The sequence below is a fragment of the Tachypleus tridentatus genome, chromosome 8 (genome assembly GCF_004210375.1).
Source record: "Tachypleus tridentatus isolate NWPU-2018 chromosome 8, ASM421037v1, whole genome shotgun sequence".
NCBI lineage: Eukaryota > Metazoa > Arthropoda > Merostomata > Xiphosura > Limulidae > Tachypleus > Tachypleus tridentatus.
The window spans coordinates 89,518,970-89,531,031 of NC_134832.1; the positions used below are offsets into that span (position 1 = coordinate 89,518,970).

Sequence of the window (12,062 nt, forward strand, 5' to 3'; positions counted from 1 at the left end):
GTGGCTGTTTTTTTCAGATGACTTAAAGACAGGCCACATTTGATGACTGAAAGAAGCCATGGTAGGTTGGGCTAACCAGCGGATGCAGCAATGTCATCCAAGTACAGACCAAATTCATCGAACTGCGCCCGGATGCAAAGACCAAAAGGAGCAATGGCAGATAGTTTGTTCTGAAAAAGTATGGCCCACCGAGGAAGAAAACACAATCCCAGGTGGGATGCTTTGATAAGGAACAAAATTTCGAAGCATACAGTAAAGACAGTTGCAAACGGCAGAGGCGCAAAGAAGGTGCATGAGACTTTATGTATAAGCTCTGAAATGGGGAGGTGCAGAAAACCCAAGTGCAGAACCGAAGTCCTTGATGATGCATGGGATCCAGCATCTTTAAGGCCGAGGGTCTGGCAGAGCCATAGACCAGTGATACATCGATCCGCTCCCTAAGTGGTGGTAGAGAGGACACATAGGATGTTCAGTGCTATTGTACATTTGACCCGTAGCTGCTTAACACGTGTAGTATAAAAGTTAGCTTACGGTAAAAAATAAGCCCCAAGAACTTGGTCTCAGGGACCTCAGGCAGCTCAACTTCACTGACACAGAGTTCAGGATGAGAATGAATATCCTGTTGGCGGCAAAAGTGCATGCAAACGGTTTTAGAGAGAGAAAGAAATTAAAGCCATTTCAGTAAACGACTGAGGGCAGTCTGTAGCTGTCGCTAAATATATCTCATGTTTGACGACTGACATGAGATGTGAAAGTCGTCGACATAAAGACTGTTTGCAACAGTGAGAGGGAGTTGTTCAGTGATGGCATTAATTTTTATACTGAAAAGTGTGACACTCAAAACACGGCCCTGGGGGTCTTTAAGTTCTTGTAGAAAAGAATGGGAAAGTGTCGAATAAACACGAAATTGTAATCTCCTGTCCATTAAAAAAAATTAATAAAAATGTGCAAATGGCCACATAACCCATATATATGGAGGTCTCGCAAAATGCCATACCTCCACCTTGCGTCATAAGCCTTCTCAATGTCAAAGAATATTGATACAAGATATCGATTGAGAAAGACTTCTCTGATTGACGTTTAAAGTCGAATCAGGTGGTCCATGGTGAAGTGCTGTCGTCGGAAACCGCACTGGGTGGACGAGAGGAGGTTGTTTGATTTGAGAAACCAAACAAGACGAGTATTAACCATCCTCACTAAGGTCTCACAGAGACAGCTCGTGAAAGCAACTGGACAGTAGTTTCAAGGAATCTTGGGATCTTTCCCAGGCTTGGAGAAAGGAAGAACAATATCCTGCAGCCAGGCATCAGGAAAAGCAATCTCCTTGCAGATTTAGTTTAAAACAACCAGAAAAATAGCAAGAGAAGCAGGAGATAGATAGTGCAGCATATCATAGTGTATATCATCTGGTCCAATTGATGTACTGCCAGACTGACGAAGGGCCAGTTTAAGTACCACCAGTTAAAGGGATGATTGTGGTCATAGGGACAAACAGCTAGATACCCAGCAAAAGCTTTCACCTAGAGTATCGGTAATGCTCCAGATATCAGCTGTTTCCTAGCCATCAGAGAGTAAGATCGAAAGGGAGACAGAACTGTACTGCACACTGACCTTTCGAATCTTGTCCCATATGACTTTGGAACTAGTGGCAGAAGATATACCAGTTTTGAACTTAATCAATGATTCCTTCTGGATTTGACGTCTTACCCACCGAGCATGTGCACGGGTCCGCTGGAAAGTGATGCTGTTTGAGAGTGTGGGATATCTACGGAAAGTATTCCAGGCCCGTTTTTAAGCTTTCTGTGCCATGTGGCAGGCAGGTTTCCACTACGGACGAGGATGTAGTGGAAAACTTGTCGAGGTGTTAGAAATACATCGAGCAGCTGCTTGTATAATATAGTAAGTTACTGCTGCCACACAGTCGTTTATTGATGGCTGACAGACGATGGCAGGATCAAGTTCTGCGAGAGCAGTGAAAGTGGGCCAGTATGCCTAATTCAGCTTCCACTGGGGCACGCGGGTTGAGTGGCATCGACCACCGCCAGTCTCTCTCAAAATTATAGGAAAATGATCACTGACTCGTGGATTATTGCCAACCCTCCATGAAATATGGAAGAATAATGAAGAGGAGCAAACTGAGAGATCAGTAGCAGTAAAGGACTGACTAGGTGCGTGAAAATAAGTAGAAAAACCAGTATTAAAAAGAGAAAGGTTGTAATCAAAGAGCATATGCTCTACAGAGCCACCCGTCCTATCTATAACAGCACTTCCCCAGAGGGGATGTTGTCCATTAAAGTACCCCAGGATAAAAAAGGGAGATGGCAAATGTCCAATGAGAGCATACAGGTCTGATTGATCATATGTCTCTCCAGGTGACAGGTAGACAGAAGAAAGAGTGATGGTATGATCCAAGGAAACACGGATGACTACCGCTTGAAAGGGAGTGTTGAGTGACAAGAACAGGGTGGGTACATGCTGATAAACTAACAATGTCACCTCTCCATGCACTCATCCATCGCACAGACTGTCATTCTGTACAAAGAAAACTGATGTAAGATGACTGTATCGGCAGGTTTCAGAAATGTCTCCTAAAAGGAAAGGAATACAGGATAGTAGGAAGCAATCAGTGTTTTGATGTCATCCAGATTAGAACGTAAACCTCAACAGTTCCATTGTATCAAGGTGCCCATTTTTAATGACGTGTAGACGAATTGGCTGGAGAACCCTTCTGTTTACGACTACGTCTTTTTCCTAACTGTGCTTAGTCGAGGGAGGTCTATCGACCTCCATGGATTCTGCCCTGGAGCGATTGGGCAAGTCTTTGTTGTTGGATGGAGATTTCAGTGATTGAGAACGCGAACGAATGATTGTTTTGCATCTTGGGGTGGGAGAAGAAGATTCATCTGAGGAAATGCCTGAACCCAGAACCAAAGGACGTGGATTTTGGGGTTTGTTGAAATGTATGTATGGGACAAAGATGGGTGTAGAAGTTCATTCATCAACTTTTATAACCATGGAGGTCAAAAGGCTTTTCATCTGTTTTGAGAACGATTTTCCTGGAGGCACAGAGAGATCTTTCTGTTTTCCCACTGTAGTTGTAGAACGAAGTGCAACAGCATGTATCTGAAAGAAAGTGGTAGACAGCAATTTTCGAGCCTCAGGATAAGTAATGTTATGAATCGTTTTCAAATGTTGCACCTCTTTTTCTTTCAACCATTAAGGACAAGAACGAAAGTAGGACAGGTGAAAGCCATTGCAAGTGACACAATGTGGGTCCGTTTCACACTCACAGGCATCGTGGTCCTTGCCAGCACAATAAGCACATGTCAGGGAACCACGACATGACGTCATTGAGTGAACGAACATATGATACTGGAAACATTGGAGAAGGTTTGGAATGTACGGCCGTACCATGCAGTTAAGACAACCTGCTTTGAAGGTGGCAGGTGCAGTGATGTAAATGTCAGAATGAAGATATTGGTCGCCAATGTAACTTCATCTTTGCGAGTGGAGACACGCCTCACTGCAGAAACCCCTTGAGTGGAGAAACCAGCGAGAATCTCTGACTCGGAAATGTTCTTCAAATTCCTCTCAAGAATAAGTTCTCGTGATGAATTCAAAGTAGCATGAGGTGTAACCTCAATAGGTATATCCCCAATTGCCTTTGCATTCAAGTGGATTTCACTGTGTTGAGATGTGGATGTTTCCACTAATATGTCACCAGAACGAAGCTTTTTTTACTAACTTTGGAGAGCCAGCGAGTCCCTTCAGTCCCTTCTGAATAAAAAAGGGGACATTTGCCCTAAATTTTGCTCTGAAAGTGAATGTAGGATAAAAAATGACGTACAACAGGTAGTACAGATGTTGAAGATTGCTCTTCAGAAACGTCAAGACGTGGTCGTTTACCTATTGACTGTTCTTTTTACTATTTTAATTGAATTTTCGTTTGGAGGGTCCATAAGAAAAAAGGAAATTTTGGTGCCTACTGACCCCACCCACCATGGAGCCCTACGAGGGGACGCACTACAATGTCAAGCAAGGACACTGCAACAACGTCAGGGTTTCGTGAGCACTACACCCAAACACCAGCACCAGACACAATGTCCACAACACCTGTTGAGAATTTCCAACACTGGTACTTGGTTGACCCTAGCCAAGTGAACCAGTCGATTGATTCAAGGAGGGCCAACCAAAGGCCGCCCGTCTACAGGAATTCAAGTCCAAAGTGGTGTGTTAGGGTTGGACATCTCAACCACCAGGATTATCTTCTCCCCCTTCACGGGTTGCCATGCACGGCAAACACGTGGGTGGATGTTTAGATCCCAGAGGAGGTAAACTGAAAGAACAAAACCTTCCATGGGAGGTCCCATTACCAAGTACAGGAATCCACACCGAAGAGGATAAAACATTGACTACAAGTTAAAAGAACAACAAAGGAGCAGGAAGGCTAATCATAAATATGAATACAGGATACCTGTTGTTTTCACTCCAAAATATACATATAAAAAAGAGACTTGTATGTAAAAAAGAACAACTATTTACTTAACAATATTTTTGCTTACGATATTCTTGGTTCTAATTAATTTATGTGTATTTTGTTTCTATATAAATTAAAACTTCTTTTATTTATTTGTGGTACTTGAATATGACACCATTAACAATAATGTTCAATAATTATGGATTTGAGTTACATTTGACCCACTTGAATATTTTACTATTACTACTGTACACTCTCAAAACATAAAAAGGCTTGTATAAGGTCTTTTCACACACAAAAATTGACATAATTTGTAACCAAATAAAACTAAATCCAACATGCATGTAACTCATTAATTCGATTGACCCAATATTGAAAAATTAATACTAAATAAAATTCAAAATCTATCATGTGTGTACAATAATCATAGCAAGCTTTTAGTAAAACATAAAAGTGTGTTATGCACAAAAAACAGATGAATTTACAAAGATATGTCTGCATATTGATGATATCTGTTTAACTTAGATTAAAATATTAAAGCACATGGCAATGCTCATGTGAAAAATAAGGTTTCTTTTTTGTCATTGTATAATTTCCACATTGTATTTGCACAGCCTTTCAAATGCATACCTAAAGTTTTTGTAAATACTACCATATTTTTCGCATCTGTTACTTACTTTTATTTACCATGAAATGTTTCTAAATCAGTAATAAAATAAAATAAAAACATATTTAATAACTGACATCAAATACATAATACAATGTTGAATGGTAATCTCTAAAAAGTAAAAAAAAATGTGCTTTGTGAAAACATTTACATGAATGAAAACAATATCTAAAAATACTATAATAAACTTCTAAAATTGTGACTTGTGTCTATGTCTTTTAAACTTTACACATATTATGATGTTCGTATGTACAGAAGTTACATTTAATCTCATTATCACAGAACCATAAATTATTTCTCATGTAAATAACTGATAACCTGCATTATCCAATGATATCTAAACTTGGCTTTTAGTCATTTTTAAAGCTGTTCTCTGTTAGAAGCCCTTGCTCTTTTATGGTCTTCCAGCATATGATGAGAAATGAAATGTGTAATAATGAGTCTTCAAATAATAAAAAACAAACCATAAAAGAAACAAGAGTTTGTTAATTGTATTCTTAACGGATGCCACTTTCTTAACAAATAAGAACCAATATTTTGAGATGAACAGAAAATTCCTAACATAATGATTAGTGGGGAGTTTTATTGAGAAAGTTGCTCTATTCTGTGGAGCTGTTATACTCCCCATAATTAAAAGTGTTGTATCTCTTCGTTCCAAGACAAATATCACAGCCATTTTATTACAAAAGTTGGAAGTTACTTCTATTGGAACGTTTTTCATAATATTTTACACATAGTTTCTAGTCTTTTGTGTTAATTTGGGTGAAAATATATTCAAATTAATCAAAGATGTTGATTATAAGTGTAAAACAAACATAAGACTGAAAAATATTATTTAGTGGTGGTGTGATATAAACATTCTAGCTTAATATAGTTAACTAATTGATAATTTAGATTTGTAAATATTACTTGCAATTTAAAAGAAAATTATTCTTAAACAAAAAAATTATCAGAGAATTTGACTTATCGCCATTAAAACTTCCTGTGCAAACACAAGTAAAACAATTTTTTAACAATTTTCATTAAGAGTGTTAATTTGGTACTTTTTACAGTTTTATTTAATTTTTTATTCAGTTTATTTGGCACCACAACACATCATCAACTGTCCTTGTGTGATACACGTTAAAAAAATCATGGCTGTAAGTTGTGAACAAGGATTTACTTTGGTTTTCATTCTTTTCATCTATTCATGTAAAAATTTGAGGGGCATAATCTATTTTGTAGAAATATGTCTTTATACTAATTTAATGAGGAAACTAGATAAACTAGAAATACATTTGGAATTATCAAAAAGCTTTAAAAGCTTTTGCTGAAACAAAATGTTTTGCAAGTTTATTTTTAAGAATATTTTCCACGAGACGATAATTAAAAGCCGGCTACGAATTTGAATTTATTTACACAGAGACACAAAGCACTTGGAACAGATGGACAGAATATGTTCTGTTATAATATGCAAAGTAAGCAATGTATGCATTAAGATTTTTATGAATTTCAATTAGAAGGAAATATTACAACAAGAAAAACACCTGCACTAATTACATCATGACATAAAAGTTCTCCAGTTAGGTAAAATTTCTACGAGATTTACAAATTAATATACGTGGTAGAAATGCTAGGTGTTATTTAGTGGCTAGCGTTGGGGTCACTAATTGATGGTTCCATGTTCGAGCCACAGTGTGTCGCTGAACACGTTTCATGCTACTAATTACAGGGTGTTTTAACTAACTTCATTGGTGTCGTTTTTCGGTTAAGAATGCTACATAAGAGTGGTAACTACTGCTGATAGTTATCCTTATCTTTTTAACAGCTGTAAATAAAAAATAGTTGTGCCTGAAACTGAGGAAGGATTTGAATTGGATGTTCATACCTTCTGTCGTATAATGCGCCGTTTCTTCAGCTTTTGTTTTGGAAACATTACTTCGGATGTTTTAACAGCTATCTGTTAAGAAAAGTTTTCATTATTATTTTCCTCACAACCATCGCTAGTATCTAGTGTTGTGAGAATACTACTTCGAACACTTCCACGCCTGTTCTCTCTCCACTTGAAGTTAGGGCTGTCCATGTTATTATATTTTGTCACGATGTTTTAGTCAGCTTCCTTTTTCTCTTGTATTCAGATCTTCGTTGCATCAAGTTTTAGAATAAATGTACGTATTTTATGCCATAAACACAAACAAAACATAAAAAATCATTGATAAGTGCATTATGGGAAATACCATAATTCAAACTCTTGGCTCCTCTTTTATCAATGAAAAGAGGGTCGAACGCCCTCACCACTTGGCCATTCCTACATTACAAGTTTAGTTGGACCCAGTTATCATTGGTTTTTCTTTCCGGTTATCACAAAGTGAAGGCAGCTGTAAATTTGAGTTGAACGTAAATTATATTCATAAATTTCATTAGCGCTAGAAATAACATTAGTAACCGTGGTTCTCTTATATAAATACTTACCGAAGGATCCTTAGATTATAAAAATGTGTTTGTTTTTTCCTTACAATAAAACCACATTGGGCTATCTGCTGAGTACACTGTAGAGACTCAAACCACTGATTTGAACGTTGCAAATCTGTAGCCTTACCGTTTTATCAGCGGGTGAGTGTAGAAATGACAACCCATTGTTGATGTGTTACAAGGACAGATTAGTATGTACATTAAATGTTACTATGAGAAAATATTACAAATTACGAACGTGATACTTAGAGATGAAATAAGTTTAATGTATTGATTTGAATTTTGCGCAAAGCTACTCGAGGGCTATCTGCGCTATCCGTCCCTAATATACCAGTGTAATGCAAGAGCGAAGGTAGATAGTTATCACTACCCACCGCCAATTCTCGGGCTACTCTTTTACCATCGAATAGTGCGATTAATTATCACATTATACCGCCCCACCCTTTTCCGGCTGAAAGGGCCAGCACGTTTGATGTAATGGAAATCCGAACCCGCGATCATAAGATTACGAGTCGAGTGCCTTAACCATTTGACCATGCCAGCCGTTTTACTATCCATCTACAATAACAATAAAACATACGAGTACCGTTTTTAATCTTAACATAAAAATATAAAATAAATACATATACTAGCCAATGTACACTTTTCATACAGTCCATATATAAATAAAATACATTACAAATATTAAAAAAATAACTGATCAGAATATTTTCTTTTTTAAATTAATATGTTATTCTAATTATACTTTTGTTGTTATTACAATAAAAATGCAATTTATTTATGCTATAACTTCACACTTTTACTTACTTTTTCATAAGTCTTAAAAACTTTTCACAGTTCCTGGTGGCTGTACGTAACCAGTTTTTTCTGCTCCCTCACTACTATCTATTTAAAAAGGCAACAAACGTTAATTGAATGATTGATATTTTGACATGAAGCACAAATTTACACAACTGGTTATCTTTGCTCTGCCCACAACGGATATCAAAGATTCTCAGTGTAACTATTTCTTGAACAGTGAAAGTTACGAAACCGGTAAAACAAGGAAATAAAAGTAATATATTCCAGTATTTTCTTATTCATATCCACAAGAAAATCTTTCCGATATTTTGGATATTACTTCCAGTGACAAACGGTATATATACGGACTTACAACATTAGAGGTCTGGTTTCGATACCCGTCACAGACAGAACGCAGACAGCCCATTGTGTAACTTTATCTTAACTTTATAGACAGACAAAGGTTTGGTTAAATATATATATTTGTTTTACTATGATAACAAAAAACAATGGCTAGGAACAAGCCTAAAAACTTGAATTATGGCCATGGAAACTCCAAAGAAAAATGTAAAATATCTATTTTTTGGTTGTCTAGTATTAAAAGTACCAGCAATTTTTTTTTTTTAAATTTCAGTGAAATGCTTTTCTAATGTATTTATATTATCATATAATAGACCCGAAGAGAAAACCGCCTCTTCCTCCCACTTACTAAATTTACACCAATTGCAAAACTTTAATACAAGCATCGAAAGTATGGAATTAAAAAACCAACCTAAGTTCAGTTACTTCTCTTCGCCAGAACAACCACAAAAAGATTTCTCAAGCAATTTCAATTCAAAATCGGAGAAAAGAAATCTGCAAAGAAAATATTTCATATCAATATATTTATTTCAACACATGAATTTCCACTTTCTAAAACTGAACTTCTTGTTCCTTTTCAAGCACTAAACAAAGTCAGATGTCTTACTAAAAAACGAAACAGTTGGTTTATCTTTACGAAAGGAAACTGAATCTGAGTTTTGTTTCAAACATTTAATTAATCAACCTACATGTTGTGATAGTGACGATAATTGTATAACTTGTACAGATCGTGTACAACTACCAGTATCATATCCACTAGGATGTAATAATTCAAAGAGTAGTCTCAAGTAATATATTGGAGAACAATTGTTACAGTATACATTCCCATTTTGGCTGTTAGATCTAAAACATTTAAATAAATAGTTTTAGAAGCAAAGCAACATTATCATCAGTTAAAAATAATTTTCAATACTTAGTTATTGAAGAAGATGACAAAAGTCACGTTTAATTTAGTCAAAAATTCAAAATATACTCGGAATATTTAGCTGATAAAAGCGACGAATCATGTAGTTGTAGTAAATAAATATCCTGAGCTCTTTTCTTGTTAGAATAAAGAAATACTATATGAGCCTAATATTTCATGGCATAATTGTACAGAACCATGAGAAAAATCTTAAGCATTAAAAAAGTAACACATATCTTATATTCTGTACATCCGACCAGGTTCTTCCTGAACCAGTGCCAGTTTAAAAGGATGAAAACGTAGGAAGCAAACCATATTTATTATAGGCCAAAAATATTGAAGACGAAGGAAAATCTTGTTCAGCATTTCGTTGCGATCTAACACTTATATTTCTACAGAACAGTTGGAAACAAATCAAAATATATTGGACTGTGTTTTAAGTGAGAATGAGCTATCGTTACCTTATGATAGAATATAAAATAATCTAACAGCTGGAATGAACTACACACAGACAAAATAGGACAAAAATCGAATCTCACATCACAGCCAATCAATTCAACAGACTCAGTTGACTCACCGATTTACAACACCACGATAGGGTAATGACGGATTAAAAAAATGAAACATATAGATGTACATGTCAACGGACATTCGAATTAAAAATCACTTTCACGTGCTTCTGTTGATTCTTCTAAGCTAAACACCAAAGTAGGGAATGTGAACATCGTGTTGAGTTCTTACACTTCTAACATTTATAAACACTGCCGTACCGTGTCTGATAGGCGTATCTCAGATAAAAAAATATAAAAAATTATGACAAGTCTCGACATATTCTTGTACATACTCTGCTATGACCAAATTTTCAATTTTTTTTCTTCTACATACCCAACGTAAACGACGTTTTAAATCACGTTTTGTCTTTCCGTTACAGTTTCTTCCATGTCAAAACTGAAATTTATAAATTTAAGTTTTACTATTAACATTATGTTGCTTTTTGTATTACCTAAAATCTGCTTTAACTTATTTATACATTTAAATATACGATAAAATATTTGTTGATTTTCAACACGTTAAATAAAATAATAATAGTACCTGTAACATAAGGCACAAGAAACATTCTTTTTAATGCTTCAGTAAGGAAGCACATTAGGTTAATATAACAATAAGTTGGTAAACAACAATCTGTAAATATTATGAAGTGATTTAGTTTTGGGAGAAGATACAACACTTTTCGAAAAAGTATTATTCTGTCTTCTTCAGATATTGTCTTTAGCAAAGCAGTACATAGTTTATATATAAGTACAAATACAAGAGACACAACAATCCATAGTAAAAAAAAAAATGTTTTCACCATTTGAAAAGGTTATAAATAAAAGTCAAGGTTGGTCAAGTCTATAGTTGGTGAATGAACGAAGCGAAATATGGTTGATGTTGTTACAAACATTATCACCGTTCAGAGAAAGATCGTTTGGTTTGATGATCTCTGTAGTTTATAAACGGTGTCTTTTCTTTTTTAGTTTCAGGATAACGTACGAGAAAAGTGTAGTTACAAGGTATTTCGTGACCATGTTCAAACGGATTACATGTTTAAAACGATATCTGAAATTCATCTCAACTCATATGACCTTTACATTCTTTCTATGATTTAGTTACAAGATATGTAATATTTGGCCATTATATTTCTTAACACATTTCAATGGGATTCTATGTATATGTCATGTTTTGTTCCTTTAGTAGTAGTTATTTAGGGTTAAGTAATAAAATGTTTATAGTATTTCAAGCTTTAATGTCAGTGATCAAGTTACTAAAGAGGTAAATAATTTTATTAAACATTTCTGGCATGAAATGGTATGTCGGTAGAATGGATAGGGTTATTATAATATATTGTGTGATTTTGGATGTTAATCAAAGCACTATTATATAAGTTTGGCTAAACTTCTAGGTAGTACTACAGTTTCTAAGTAGTGAAATTCAATTTCTAAGTTTTCTTTGTGGGTACAATGTTTTAATAAATGTAATAACGAGGTTGTGAACCCAGGATTCTCCTCCTAAAACCAAAATAATAATTGTTCCCTTCATATCTTTCATACAAGTATTTAAATATCTGTGTGCGTATAACATGAAATAAGTCGTAAAGATATTAGTTAGACACATCTTAGAAGTCAAATTATCAATCAACACAGCTTTGTAATATTTTCTCTTCAGGTTTAAAATCAGACAAAACCAACCATGATGTTACTGACAACATAAAATCTTCCCTTTGTTAGGATATCACATTTTTTGGTTGGGCAATCAGTGACACCCTCTGTGAGCACCAAGAAAAATCAGTTCCTCCAGAGATTGTAACATAAGGGACGCTTAATATTGCAATTTGTAATGCCGTGATATTAGTAAAACTTGTACATGCCATGAATCACGAGAAA

General features: G+C 35.4%; 1 long non-coding RNA gene across 1 annotated transcript; it reads right to left on the reverse strand.

Moving 5' to 3' along the window:
- Positions 1-5,254: 5,254 nt before the first annotated feature.
- Positions 5,255-11,167, reverse strand: LOC143224215 (uncharacterized). Its single transcript, XR_013013276.1, has 4 exons — positions 10,525-11,167; positions 9,148-9,230; positions 8,403-8,480; positions 5,255-7,501 (listed from the first exon to the last, which is right to left on the reverse strand). It is a non-coding gene; the product is annotated as an uncharacterized LOC143224215 (long non-coding RNA).
- Positions 11,168-12,062: the final 895 nt, after the last annotated feature.